General features: G+C 42.0%; 1 protein-coding gene across 4 annotated transcripts in view; it reads right to left on the reverse strand.

The window, feature by feature from the left end:
• Positions 1-15702, reverse strand: part of LOC135346856 (uncharacterized) — a 42446-nt gene extending 26744 nt beyond the window's left edge. For 2 of the 4 annotated variants that reach the window (XM_064544614.1, XM_064544615.1), the window contains exons 1-3: positions 15409-15702; positions 15186-15297; positions 10678-10739 (exon numbers count right to left, since the gene is read on the reverse strand). The gene's annotated coding sequence lies outside the window, so the exon portion shown is untranslated. The remainder of the gene's footprint in view (positions 1-10677; positions 10740-15185; positions 15298-15408) is intronic. The other 2 variants (XM_064544613.1, XM_064544612.1) reach the window with 2 other exon arrangements.
• Positions 15703-15747: the final 45 nt, after the last annotated feature.

The following is a 15747-nucleotide window of genomic DNA, read 5'->3' on the forward strand; positions in this document are numbered from 1 at the left end:
CTAGTTATTTTAAGGCTCCTCTCAGATTGACTGTGGAATTCAATTGTAATCAACATATATACTACAAAGCAAACTATATTACCTCTTCTGGAGCGAAAGCAAAACATGGCAAGAGGCATTAACAGCGCAGCTTGCAGCACTCATTTGTACATGTGCACAAACGTTTACAGTTTCCTCAGGAAATGAACTCTGGTATTTTCAGGCAGCGGTGGGGAGATTTCTTCTGGGGGTGAGCCCACTCCGATCCTTCCCTCAAAACTAGTATCTAAGGATGAGTCCCTGTTACTACCATGCATGGCCTCCCAAACAGTATTCCAAGCATTAGGACGCTGCAGTGGTACTAGCAAATTACACGACGTCATACAACTGATGACACGCTGACCAACAAACAAGGTCACCATAATTATAATTACAATCGCATGATTATAATTATTATACAATGTGTATAATAGCAATTCATTATAGTCTAAAACAAGTAGCTGTTAAACAACTTATCACGCTCTCCTGTCTTATGTAGGCACTGTTGCTGCCCTAACAACTGACACTGCATGCGAACAGACCAATTCTGAGACTCAGAGTGGTAAGATTGATCAGTGTGCTTAAAAGAGCTTTAAATGTCATTCTGACACAGCCTGGTTCAAGATTCTACCTGCATAGTGCTTCTCCTGCATGATTTATAAGAGCAGTCAGGTGTTTCCTAAGTGGGCCTGCTGTGTATAAAAGATATAATTTATATTGTATGGGACTAAAACGACAGAAAATAAAGTATTTTTTTTTATACGTGTGCATAGATTTGTTTACCCGAGGGCAGTTCTATGTATTCCCTGCACGAGGGCGCATTCTAGATTTATGATTGGTTTTCTGAAAATGTCGAGAGACGACACAAACTGCTGTAACAGTGGGTATTACCTTGTCTGTGATCTGTTCTACCCTATAGCACCCCTTCAACAAATCCATTGCAGACTTTATTTCGATATTAAGCGATTGCCGTACATCTCAAAAAAGCAAGAGGTCAATTGAAACTGCCACTTGTAGCCAAGGTGTTACCCAAGCAATAATTATACATTCTTATACTAGACAGTTGATTATAGACAAGGAAGGTTTGCACTGGATCCTTTTCCAGAAAGTTGTTGCCCTTGGCCATTGTCTGAGGGATCATTTCTGTTTTCCAGCTCTTCTGTAGGAGATATTTCGTCCGATAATTGACTGGCTCTAATTAAATACTCGTAAACTTTAACTATATATAAGAAACTTTAATCGAGGTTGCGGTGCTTTGTGTATACGTCTCTTTTTCACCATATCCCGATTAATTATTTCCTCAGGAAGACCAGAGGAGAGACGGAGAAAGGAAGGAGACTTCGTTTTCCCTGTGGAATGGAAAGGGAACAGAGTCACTCTACCCACAATATACGCTCGTAACAAGATCTGCTTATACTACCAATTTTGCTGTTGTAGTCACAAAGATATCCGTAAGTGTATTAACTCATATATGCTGCCTCGATTAGCAGGATTTTTTTTATTATTTCCTCAGGAAAACCAGAGGAGAGACGGAGAAAGGAAGGAGACTTCGTTTTCCCTGTGGAATGGAAAGGGAACAGAGCCACAATCTCACGCACAGCATTATTATGTCATATATATGCTTGGAAATAGCTAGAGGGCCTCGATCAGCATTAATTATTTTCTCAGGAAGACCAGAGGAGAGACAGAGAAAGGAAAGAGACTTCGTTTTCCCTGTGAAATGGAAAGGGAACAGAGCCACAATCTCATGCACAGCATCATATATGCTTGGAAATAGCTAGAGAGCCTCGATCAGCAGGATTTTTTTTATTACTTTCTGAGGAAAACCAGAGGAGAGACAGAGAAAGGAAAGTTTTCCCTGTGAAATGGAAAGGGAACATAGCCACAATCTCATGCACAGCATTATTATGTCATATATATGCTTGGAAATAGCTAGAGAGCCTCGATCAGCAGGATTTTTTATTATTATTTTCTTAGGAAGACCAGAGGAGAGACAGAGAAAGGAAAGATACTTCGTTTTCCCTGTGAAATGGAAAGGGAACATAGCCACAATCTCATGCACAGTATTATAATATGTCATATAATTATGCTTGGAAATAGCTAGAGAGCCTCGATCAGCAGGATTTTTTCTCAGGAAGACCAGAGGAGAGACAGAGAAAGGAAAGAGACTTTGTTTTCCCTGCATGTGAAATGGAAAGGGAACATAGCCACAATCTCATGCACAGTATTATAATATGTCATATATGCTTGGAAATAGCTAGAGGGCCTCGATCAGCAACACTGAGGTGCGTATACACAACAAAAATAGGATGTAAAATAGTCTATAGAATTCTACCTGAAACTAGCAAGTGTAGATCTAATATATGATGGACAGAATCACGGCTCCTGAATTAAAGCAGTTCATAGTTTCAGGAAAACCAGAGGAGAGACAGAGAAAGGAAGGAGACTTCATTTTCTCTGTGGAATGGATTGGGACCAGAGCCACCGTAGAATCTCATGCACAGCATTATAATTATTATGTCATATATGCTTGGAAATAGCTAGAGGGCCTCGATCAGCAACACTGAGGTGCGTACACAATAAAAAAAATAGTCTATAGAATTGTATCTGAAATTAGCTAGTGTAGCATTATGGCCAGAATCACAGTTCCCGGGTTAGAGCATAGTTGCTACAGTCCAGTTGACTGGATGCGCATACTAAGAGCAGGTGCTTATAGCAGTGTGGGAGGAATCACAGCTCCCGGGTTGGAGCAGTTCATAGTTGCTACACTCAAGTTGATTGGATGTACTAAGAGTAGGTGTTTATGGAAACGTGGAGGACGTGGAGATACCTGAAACAACGGTAGCTGCCAAGAAATTGCATCAACAGCTTATTTGCATGCTTAGTCAGGCAAAGGGGTGCTCGTAACACTTGAACTTTTCACTGGTCTCCTCCCGAGCACGTACCTGAAGCACAAAAGGCTATTATGTGCACCACAGACAGAACGACGTGTTATGGGCTATATACCAGCCTCGTAACCAATTCCCCATGCCCACTTTCGCAAACCTACAATGTTTAAAACAAATCAACGCATTGTGATACTAGCACCAGCACCAGTTAAAATTAACAACGTTGGGGTACTTTAGAACCAGTAAATTGTTATTTCAACTATAAGCCTGTTAAAATAGCATGTTGATATAATAATTATTGTCAAACAGGGTTGAAATTAAGGTGATGATATATAATAGACTCCAGTTGTAAACACAGTACAAAGGTAATACCACTTAATAAAGTAACGTATATAAATACTTGCAAAGAAAAAACAACAGCTGAATAATATCAACAACTATTCCAAACTCATGGGACATGACATCATTTTATTTGATGTGTGCGTCAATTTATGCATATAGTCCCGATCCCAACCCCAAACATCCGATTTTGTTCAACTGCACGCCCCGGGTCCCTACAACCCTGCCATCGCTCGGAAGATACTGTCGCTCAAATTCGTGAAAATGGGGGACATCACCTCAGACGACCTCCAGTCGCGGTGCCCGGCACCCTCCTGACTACCTATATCCGACATATTGGTGTGAGCGTAATTACCGGAGTGGGAAATGGGCATTCTATGACTGAGCCTTCCGGCGTGACGTTGAGGTATCCTAATCCAGACGAAAAGGTGCAGCTGTTGTTGACGGTTGGAGAAGACGGACATGCATGTGCGGGAATGCTTGAAGCTCCACATGCATACATAGTTTCTGTGTCTAAGTCCAGACAGGCTTTTTTCCAAACGAGATCATCTGACCTGGTCGGCCACTGTTTGATTGCAACACCTCAATACAAGTTCATAAGAAGATCGCTAAATAGAAGGTGTGTCATTCAAGGACCGGATGTGAGAGACAAATAAGTATTTAAGCAGATGGAGTTCTTTCAAAAAAAGCTAATCTTAACCACTGTAAAAGATTCCTTCCTTACCTTACAACCACAGACGTATGCAAAAAAGACACTACACCTCTGTCGAGAGCAGTCAAACAGAATGGGAGATACTGTCTTCTGTGTTCTCAATCTGCCAAGAGCAACTGACCCCGAAGACGCTGTTAGGTATGCTGATAGTGTTGTCATGCAGCGCATCAGACGTGTCTATGGTAGATGCACTGCGTTTTATACAGTTGAACATGGAAACGAAGGAACCCACCCCCACATGAACATACTTTACCAATTTAGACAGGCTGTAGACAAAGACAGAATAATTATTAGCAATACTTGTTCTGTAACAACCCTTACTGATATAGTTGTTAAGTATGTGACAAATAATGTTCAAACTGTTATTGATTATATGACAAAAGAGGAAGGTTGTTATCAAGCACATGGTGGTTCTACTAGGCGGTTGCACGATGACGAAGTGTACAGAATACAGCATGCAATGAATGTAACTGGAAACGAGCAAAGGCGCAAGCGACCCAGAGAGCCTGACGACACAGGTGCTGGCCCTGCACCCAAGAAACCCAAAGAGAGTGTCAACAAGTCTGAGGTGCTCTTGGCAGACGTGGACAACAATCGTCTCTACCAGGAAGCATTCACAGGGCGAGCACGGGATATACCCCGCTGCACTCTTTGTTTCGAGGACGACACATGGCCCAGGCATGCCCTAAAAATCCTACCAATGTCTGGGTTCTACCTCCCCCCACCTCATTAGTCAGGAGCATCCTCCCAACCACATGGAGCGCGAATGCCCCTCCACCTCGAAGCAACCGTGGCCCCTCTCAGGAACTGTGCATACGGTTTAATAAAGGGCTGTGCCAACAGACAAATTGAGGTACATACACACACGCATGCCGGGAATGGAGGAAGAAGCTCCTAGGTTGGTCCCACGCTGTGTTCCTGGATGGGAGTGTCTTTCACTTGAGCATCTGCAAAAAAACTCCAATGCCAGGGGAGCCTATACTGCCCCCGGGCTCGGCCCGACACTGCAGATCCCCAGTCCAGCCCCGGTATTAACTGACTCAACCCCCGTTCTGGGGCAGAACTGAACTAGCCAATTTTATTCTGTCATGGCCCATTATTTTATCACTTCTTGTGTTATCATCATTCTGCATTTTGATTTCTTACAATTTATACTTAGGCCAGTGAAGTAAACCCTGCACTCAAGGTTAGGCTTAATCAAATAAGACAAAAAGTACGCGAGAGGAAAGAAAGTATAATGCACAAAAGTATTCGAACCGAACCATTTCTCAAGGAGAAAAGTCATGGGGAAAGCGATCAAAAATCGCGGATCACGTCTATACACATTGGTTTGTTTAATGAATAGGTTCTGTATTTATAATCAAGTTATATAATTCCACCCCAGGGCAACATAAAACACGCTCTATATTATTGCACGCATTCCTCCCACCGCAGGCGCCCGTTCTGGGGCAGAACTGAACTAGCCAATTTTATTCTGTCATGGTCCATTATTTTCATTCTGCATTTTGATTTCTTATATACTTAGGCCAGTGAAGTGAACCCTGCACGGTTCTCCATTCACTGGAAGATATGAATTATGATCAGCAAGTAATAATTCCACCTCAGGGTGTGACTGCCCCATGCAGGGCAACATAAAACACGCTCTATGTTATTGCACTCCCCTAGCTAATCGTTTATGCAGTGGCAGGCATCCCTCACTCGCCACCCGGGCCGGGCCTTTGTCACACTCCAGCTCTGAGGAAACGAGCGAGGAGGCAAATATACCGGCGACGAAAACACCGATGAAGAGATCTACATATCGACTCTAATCTCAAATATGAAACAAATCACAGCAACATGCCCTCAATGCATTTCTGTTGTTTCTCATTCTATTATCATTTCTATTATCATTTCTATGTATTTTAATTAATTGCTTAGCCCCCCCCCCCGATTACAATTAATTAAACTGGAGGCAGGCAAATTGATTTTTCGAAGAATTGCAAAAGGAGTCAGTGTGACACCCAAACAAATGCTAGTAGTTTGACCAATATTATAAGTTGGATCAAGAAGCTATAACCACCAAGTCGGGCGCTTGTCAACAGAAATATTAAAGAATACGGCTCGTAGATTGTAGAGTAAACATCAATTTGTGGCATATAACTATAGTTACTGACACATTCCAGAGCCTCCGAAACAGTGAGTCACAGCTACTATCGAGAGCATTGGCAAAGAATGGAACAACAATCTCCTGCATGACAAATGCTATCATGAAGGTTTGAAGGAATAACTTAATGAAGGAAGAGAAAAGCTGGGAAGATATATAGTGGAAGATATAGTGGAAGCTTTGTCCAGTCCTATTGTGGGTCACGTTCCTCGTGTAGTATTTAAATGACCAACCTCTTGTTTTAAGGGTATGTCTGCGCAGGAAAAATTGTATGTACAGTTGTAATAATAGAAATTCAGCAATTGTGTACTCCACTATAATTATGCATGTAATTATGTCTAAAGGAGAGTTGTGAAGACAGCATGCAAGCCGAGCCTGCCTGCATGCGACCATGTAGATTATGCTGTGACTATGGCAACGATTGTCAATGTTGTACAGTCTTTACAGAGATCACATCAAAATTTGAAAAAGTATAAATTATTAGGGTTATATGGTTAAGATATTAAACAGACAGAGAAACAACATACGATTTAATGCATGCATTGATCCATCTCCCTGATTCATTGTACACATACTTGGTATGTAGTTGCTTAAGCATCCAAGAACCTGTGGCAATCAAAAAGAAAGCACCTAACCATGCGCGCGATAGCATACCAGTGTTGGGCTATACGTATACTCCAAATTCCATCACCGGACCGGGTCCACTGCTGGGAGATCGAAGAAAAAGCTGTATACACTATACATTGTGCAGATGGGCTAAAATTAGTTATAATTGTGGCGTAATCTTTTTTCTGTGGCCGACTGTATATGTACCAGATCCAACCTGCTCCTTGGCAGAACTGCCCCCTCACACAATGGTAGCTCAACCCCCTTTCCCGTTATGGAGCAGCAAAGAAACAGCGCCATTTATAAATCCTATAGAGCATATCACTCCATGTATAAATCCTATAGAGCATATCACTCCAATAATCTCTGTTTATACAACCAGATTCACAGAGATATTGATGGAGATCAAAGATGAAAGTCAACGTCTTCCATCAATTGTGACACGGGTGCTAGATTATAGTGTGCATTGCAATTATTTAAGCTGTACATGTATGCAACATAGTACTATTGACCTCGTATACGACTAGCTATAATTATTGTTCGACAACGAAGCTTTTGGAACAAAACCTTTCACGAAGGCAAAATAGTCAACGCGAAAATTAAACTAGGAGAAACTCCCATGCACCGGTATTTATACGACTGTTGATGGGCGTAGTTTCGGAATTTACTACCGCGAACATTAAATTTTATTTTGAGGGCTCTACAGCCATTGTCTCTCGGACTTAATCAATAAAATGTCCATACTTCAGACGGTGCAAGCACGCCCAACCTCCTCTAATGTTACATACTGAGAACTGTCTCGGTAAGTATACTATTATATTACTTACGTACACATCCTGCATGTATACGCCTTATAGTAGGGGCCATATAAAAGTTTCTGTTCTGTGGGCGTCGTACGACAGCTATTTATAGGCAGAAACAAAGCCAATCGTTTCTTGTGCACGTACACAGAAGCCACAGAAGCCAAAACGTTGGCTTATAATTATGCATAAAAAATTATGAAAACGGCTGCTAAAATGTTATGGTATGTTTTCAAGAATGCAGCCCTGAGGAAAGTTGCTACTGTCAGTCTTGCAGACAGCTATCTCTTGCATGAAAGACAAGTTGGAATTTTGTTTCAGCTGTCAATGCCACAAAAAGTTTATTTTCGATAAAATAATGTTGCCTGAATAGCAGTATACACAGTATACAGGCAATATATACAAGCTCGAGTGCACAGTATTTAAGAAGTTAAATGACATTGAAACTGGGGAACATGTGGATACTTGATAATGACACTGCCTGCATGAGGCCAGTTGTAACATTGTACACAGCTAAATGTGTACTATAGGTGTACAACACTACATACATGTATAGCTATACTGTGTACCGCATGGATATTGACACTGTCCAGTGGACAGAGGTGAGTATTCAACCTGGATATTGACACTGGCAAGTGGACAGAGGTGAGTATTTAACCGGCATGAGGCCAGTTGTAACATTGTACACAGCTAAATGTGTACTAGGTGTATAACACTACATACATGCATAGCTACTGCGTACCGCATGGATACTGACACTGGCAAGTGGACAGAGGTGAGTATTCAACCTGCAAGAGGCCAGTTGTAACATTGTACACAGCTAAATGTGTACTATAGGTGTGCAACACTACATACATGTATAGCTATACTGCGTACCGCATGGATACTGACACTGGCAAGTGGACAGAGGTGAGTATTCAACCTGGATATTGACACTGTCCAGTGGACAGAGGTGAGTATTCAACCTGCATGAGGCCAGTTGTAACATTGTACACAGCTAAATGTACAGCACTACATACATGTATAGCTATACTGCGTACCGCATGGATATTGACACTGTCCAGTGGACAGAGGTGAGTATTCAACCGGCATGAGGCCAGTTGTAACATTGTACACAGCTAAATGTGTACTAGGTGTACAACGCTACACACATGTATAGCTGCGTACCGCATGGATATTGACACTGTCAAGTGGACAGAGGTGAGTATTCAACCTGCATGAGGCCAGTTGTAACATTGTACACAGCTAAATGTGTACACTAGGTGTACAACACTACATACATGTATAGCTATACTGCGTACCGCATGGATATTGACACTGTCCAGTGGACAGAGGTGAGTATTCAACCTGCATGAGGCCAGTTGTAACATTGTACACAGCTAAATGTGTACTATAGGTGTACAACACTACATACATGTATAGCTATACTGCGTACCGCATGGATATTGACACTGTCCAGTGGACAGAGGTGGGTATTCAAAATGCATGAGGCCAGTTGTAACATTGTACACAGCTAAATGTGTACTAGGTGTACAACACTACATACATACATGCATAGCTACTGCGTACTGCATGGATATTGACACTGTCAAGTGGACAGAGGTGAGTATTCAACTTGCATGAGGCCAGCTGTAACATTGTACACAGCTAAATGTGTACTAGAGGTGTACAACACTACATACATACATGCATAGCTACTGTGTACCGCATGGATACTGACACTGGCAAGTGGACAGAGGTGAGTATTCAACCTGCAAGAGGCCAGTTGTAACATTGTACACAGCTAAATGTGTATACTAGGTGTACAACACTACATACATGTATAGCTACTGCGTACCGCATGGATATTGACACTGTCAAGTGGACAGAGGTGAGTATTCAATCTAGATATTGACACTGTCCAGTGGACAGAGGTGAGTATTCAACCTGGATATTGACACTGTCCAGTGGACAGAGGTGAGTATTCAACCTGGATATTGACACTGTCCAGTGGACAGAGGTGAGTATTCAACCTGGATATTGACACTGTCCAGTGGACAGAGGTGAGTATTCAACCTACATGAGGCCAGTTGTAACATTGTACACAGCTAAATGTGTACTAGGTGTACAGCACTACATACATGTATAGCTACTGCGTACCGCATGGATATTGACACTGTCAAGTGGACAGAGGTGAGTATTCAACCTGCACGAGGCCAGTTGTAACATTGTACACAGCTAAATGTGTACACTAGGTGTATAACGTATAGCTACTGTGTACCGCATGTATTATCATTGCTTGCATGCATATGTATTTTTGTCTCTTAGCAACACTAAAAGCATATTCGTGTACTCCGAGAGTTGGTCATGCTTGCAAAGCCAGAAGACCTACGTTTGATGAACAAACATTACTTGGAACTTCAACTGTTTCTAGAAACGGTGGATTCAACTGTGCGGACAGAAGTTATACAGTATTCATTTCTAAAGAGCGTCTTTATGGTGCTGAAAAAGCATTAAATCATCCCATTCAGCCTAAAAATAGTGCTGTTCAGAGCCGATTATTTCGAATGGGATGAAAACACGGAAGACTTTTATTACAGGCTTGTTACTTTGACAACGTTATATAAACCATTACCTTATTGTTACTATTATAAACGGCTACTAATTTTAGCGAATTTGTAATTAACGCTAAATTAAGTACGTGCTAATAATAAAATGTAATTAAAAATCCCATCTTTAAGGTACTTTTGAGAGTATGCTAAGCAAGCTAGTCCTTTTTTCATCTGTATCTGACTCCAAACTTTCCATTCAACCTTAAAACTCTATCTTTTGACAAATACCGTATAGCGTGAAATTTTTGAGGCACATATATATTTCGTGGATTGGCCTCTAAAAGCATCGTTGCACAATGTTCGCGGAATGCATGACCTTACCGGAAGCCACGCCTTTAAATCTTTGCACGTTATAGCAAATAATTCTAGAACTAATTAAAGAACGTGGACTTAATTTTTGTGTAGGATTGCTAACACACGAAATCCGCGAACATTTCGCGCTATACAGTAATTGTGGTAATGAATTTGCTACAAATCCGCCAAAATTAGTACCCTAAAAACACTACCTGTTTATAATAGTAACATTAAGCCGCCTATACATTCTAGCTTGGCACAGCCCATGCAACACTCACTCACTCACTCACTACACTGACTGTCCTCCTCCCACTGGTGAGCTGTATACGTTGACCTCTTCCTTAGCAACTGTACAGGAAAATACAGGGAATACTGAAAGCACATTGGTTGCACTAATGCACCTATCAACATGTTGCATCACTACCCCTCCCCCAGAATTTGATTGATTTGAGCGGGGCGATTTGACCTTGCCTAAGTAAAGACAACTTGTTTTGAGGTGTACAACTGTTTGAGGCTCAAAAACGTGTGTTGATTCGGAATTGAAGATAGAGTCCTCAACTATGGAGAATTTTACCTGGGGTATGGTCAAATCCCCTATGTTAGCCTTCCATGTAGTGGAGATCACAGGTATAACAATGTGCAGTGGGGTTTGCAGAACAGTTGTTAATTCAGGGGGGGGGCTGGGGTGAACCCCCCCCCCCCCCCCCCTAAAAATGCTCATCTTCCCCCCCCCTCAAATATTTGTAGAATAATGACATCATCACGATGTGCAATATATTGCACATCGTATATGTACATATATGTAAGTAGATCTACTGTGAAGCACTATATAGCATGTAATAGGGGGTGTGGTCAACAAATGTGGGAGTGGTCAAACATTTTGCGGCGTGCGTAAATTTCCCTCCCAAACTTTTAATCCTAGATGAAACCCTGTTCACACATCATGAATCATGGCCAGTTCATGGAATGTCCTCTACTGCCCATCACCTTTAATAACCCTCTGAATATGGTGTAGGCATGTTAGCAGGAACAGCACTGAAGAGAGCAGTTCAAATTCAAATTTACGATTAAATTTGAACTATAAAAGGTACACCATAAAATTATTCAGTAGATTAATTAAAGGTGGTACAGCTCAACAGTTCATGAAAGAAATTCTTTAAAGCGGCTGTCATGATTCACGAGTCTATATACATGTACCGTATAGAGGGTAATTTTCGTGGGGCAAAATATTCGTGGTTTTCGTGGTTGAAGGTCTGACCACCAACATTTTACCCACGAATGAAGTGACCTTGCCTACCTTTACCTGCAGTGCAAGCTCCAACCACACAAATATTACTCATAAAATGTCTCAATATTGCTGAACCACGAATATTTTGTCCCCAGAAAATTACCCGCTAAACGATTGTGTGAACGGACCACAAAACCACATCGAGAGTCACCGCCTACTGCAGCCTTGATACCAGGCCGCACTGAAGATGGGCCTGGTATCTGGTATCGACTGTTTGCGTATGCGCCATGCACACAATCTCCAGAAACTGGGGACTCTGGATAACATCGTATATGCTCAGTAAAACAATGATGTCACAACGAGCGCAAGTAGATTGAAGGAAGTAGATAAAAGTTCGATTGTGAGCCATCTGATAGCATTCACCACTGTACATAAGTCTTGCAACAATAATAAGGGCTATGCTAAACCATTGAAGTTGAGGGATTGTAACAGAGTGGTGCACGTGATGCTTTCATTGAATCTATACAATAGAGCCTCGAAAGCTATCCGCGTTATGCCCTATGAATAAGGCTATTTTGTTGGGTATAACTCCCTCAGTGTTTCATCAAGACATCAGCAATAATATATTTATAACACACCTAGTTTGTGAGCCACGTGCAGTACTTGCTAATGACTGACCACACCCAAGTAAAAAGCCAGTACAGTTATTTGTTCCCAAGACTGTTTCAGGGTTTTAGTGGTACATACATGCACTGTGCACTAGGATGTACTGTGGACTAGGATCACAGTAAAGAAGCCTTGAGTCTTAGAGAAGTAGGCTCCTGGATATTTTCGTGCAACCAGCCCTGAATGTTTAGAGGTAATGGAACGTACTTCTATACACACATTATGATGAACATTTTGAATCCAGAATCACAGGGAAACTCGGAGTGGGTAATGATAAACCACGATTGTTGTTAAAAACGATCGATGCCAAAAGTTCTAAGTCTAAAATTAATGGCTGCATCCGCAAAGCCTTGCAGCTCTCTTCTGTAGCAGCTACCATGGGAATAGCAGTAGCTAAGCGTTCTAGTGCAGAGTTAATTGAACGTGAACAAGTTTTGCTACGCACTGAAAAGGCTGTAATGGAATTCCAAGTAAGCAAAACTAGGCATAACTCAAGAACGAAGCAAATCCAAGAAAATAGACTAGAAGCCTCTTACTTGAACTTCATTGATCCTTGAGCAGCTGTAGCAGTCTACAGACACGCACACAGACACAGACACAGAGACAAACAGACACACACACACACACAACGTATACCTCGCTTGCGCATGCGCACCAGGCATAATCCAATCCCTCCACCTCTTTAACCTATGGCTGATATAGTAAACTAGTCTCATGAATCGTCTCATGAATCAGCTGCCTTGGGAAAGTCCGTCTGAGCACTTTAGTCCAGAGGTCATTGCACAATGGAAGTTTCATTGTCATTACGTGAGTGTCAAAACCAAAAGAGTTCTAACGCTTGACTTAGCAGCTATGAATTTTTGTTTGGCTTGCTCCAAGAACGTTGCTAAAAGATCAAGAAAAGGCTGCACAGCAACTAGTGCAGTCAACTCAACTTACTATAGCTCCTTGACTGGCTAACAGTAGCCATAATTAGGCTGACTAGCGCTAGCTATAAATGTGTCCTGCTGCATACGCTTCTTGTCATTTTTTATTTCCTTTAGTTTTGCCAATCCTTGATCTGATTGGTCAGGTCGGAATTCCAACCTAGCCAAAAAAGTTTGTAGCTCAGCCCACTTTCCTAGGGTGGCTGATTCAATCCTCTAACTCTTTATAGTAAACAGGGCAGGGCCTATTAACACAAGTGAGTAGAGCAAAGCTCTAATGAAATGTGTTGTACATGCTGTGGGAATTCTTAGAGTAACCTCAAGAACAAACAATGTACCTAGTGTATTGCACAAGAACAGTAGGATGGGAAAGATGGAGATTGTAAACAAAGTCGAAGTGGAGCACTGACCATCTCATTCGTAGTTCTACGCAGAAGCCTCGAAAACTATCTGCTTTTTCGCTTATTTTTTGCCCAGTAACTCGCTCAAAATAAGAAATTTGTACATATTTCCTTTAGCAATTTATATAACACGCCTATTCTGTGAGCCCCCTATTCTGTGTGTATACTTGCTCAGGGGGGGCAACATCACGCCAGCACAAATATTGTTTTAAGCCAGGCAATCTTTTTACTTAAATTAAGTTATTCAGATAAGTCTCCCAGTACTATATAGAACTATTTAAAGTACCTTACCCCAACTGGCCTGCTTGTTTTGTGATGCTGCAAGCTGATGAGAGTCATCGACAGTAGAATCTCTCTTAGCTACAGGCCCTTAGTCTGTGTGAATAGCAATCCTATTGGAACTGCTTTACAATCTCAGCTGTGGTACAGAGACCCCATTTTAACGCAAAATGTGCTTTATTTAGAATAATGGGTTTGGAATGAGGCTATTAAGTCAATCTTGTTACGTAACGGTGTTCACCCTGTCTGACCCCCCCCCCCCGGTACTTGCTAATGCACGAGTGACCACACCCAGTGAAGGAAACATTCGAGTAAAGTTATAAGCTTCAAACTGCTATATTAGGATCTTTTATTGCTATAACGTGTAAACAGGCTAGTTATAACTTGTACAAGATCTTTAAATAGAAGTGAGCTACATCAACAAGCACATTTGCTAGTGGTTTATTTTGCACAGTGTAGAAATAGGCATCAGCTTGGCTTGCATAAGACAGCCTCGATTGAATCGGGGGGTTGTAAGGCGGATGTGTTCATTCGATGGTACTTCTGTTTCCAGTCCAGGGTGTCATACAGGACTTTAGTAGAGGGGGGAAATAAGAGAAGTAACTAGCTAAAAAAAGGTCAACTGTTATTTCAATACCCTGTTAGCGTGTAAAATTGCCAGCTATGGACACTCACTCAGTCATACAACTAGTACCTGAATGCAAAATTTAGGGGGGGGGGGTTGGAGCTAGAAAGGGGATATTCCCCTTTCCCTTCCCCCTGTGTGACATCCTGCAGCCCCTCCCTTTTCCTTATCTATGGTACTACCAAGTTCCCATACACCACACTGTTGCCTAGTCTCGCGAGCAGACTTGTCTTAGAGGGAACGCCTGGACACTATTACAGCAATTCCATGGCACTGAGGAATGTAGTCACGTGCAAGATGTTTGTTAATTAACCAAATCAACATGTAGACAAATATTTTCATTCGCAGCTAGCTAGCTCTTGCTTGGGTCTGAGCTCCTTGTAACCGAGTTCCTTCGCAGCCAGGTATGGTTCAACACTAAATAGCCTTGCTATATTTTATAGAGTCACCTTTTTTTCATGTTCAATAATAGGGGTGTTATCGCCCACTAAACACGTGGTCAAATCTGATCGCTTGATACTGACAACATTCCGGCAAGGGCCACAGAATTGCTGCAATTAGTGACCAGACGTTCCCTCTAGGGCAAGTCTGCTCGCGAGACTAACTATTACCCACAACCATAATATTATATTAAGCAGGGGGACAAGGATGTTATCAGTTAGAGCTCACTTGGTTGGTTGGTTGGTAGATGATGCGACGGATCGATCCCCTGATTCAGTGAAGGGGCATTCGAACAATTGGGTCACGTTGGAAGTCGCAGGTTTGATGTGTCAACGTTTTCCTATATTAATATACACACAGTATACACATCACAAAATTCACCAGATAGCGATAGAAATAGCACTGTAAAAAATCATGCACAGCCATGATCATGAACATTTCTTAAACTTACTATAATATTTCAGTGTGAATTTGTTTCCATCATCTGCTTCATACTATATAGGCCTAAACGGCTGGCAAAGAGGCGCTTGCTAGGCCACACTTGTCATTGAGGTGATCTAAGGCTTCAAGCGATGGGAGAACATCTGGCCCGTCTATTGATCTGTCCATAGATATATCTGTCTTGCTGAGGTCGAGGAGTTGCTGCATGTTGCGCCAGGTAGCTACAGTAATTCTGCATGCCGCGCCATGCGCCAGAGGAGGTAGAAATTATCAGCATGGCCGCCCCTTGTACCTTCCTTGTTGGGTGTGGCCCCACCCTTGGTTAGACTCCGCCCAACTAGTACCTTCC

The sequence above is a fragment of the Halichondria panicea genome, chromosome 13, assembly GCF_963675165.1.
Source record: "Halichondria panicea chromosome 13, odHalPani1.1, whole genome shotgun sequence".
In the NCBI taxonomy this organism is placed as follows: Eukaryota; Metazoa; Porifera; class Demospongiae; order Suberitida; family Halichondriidae; genus Halichondria; species Halichondria panicea.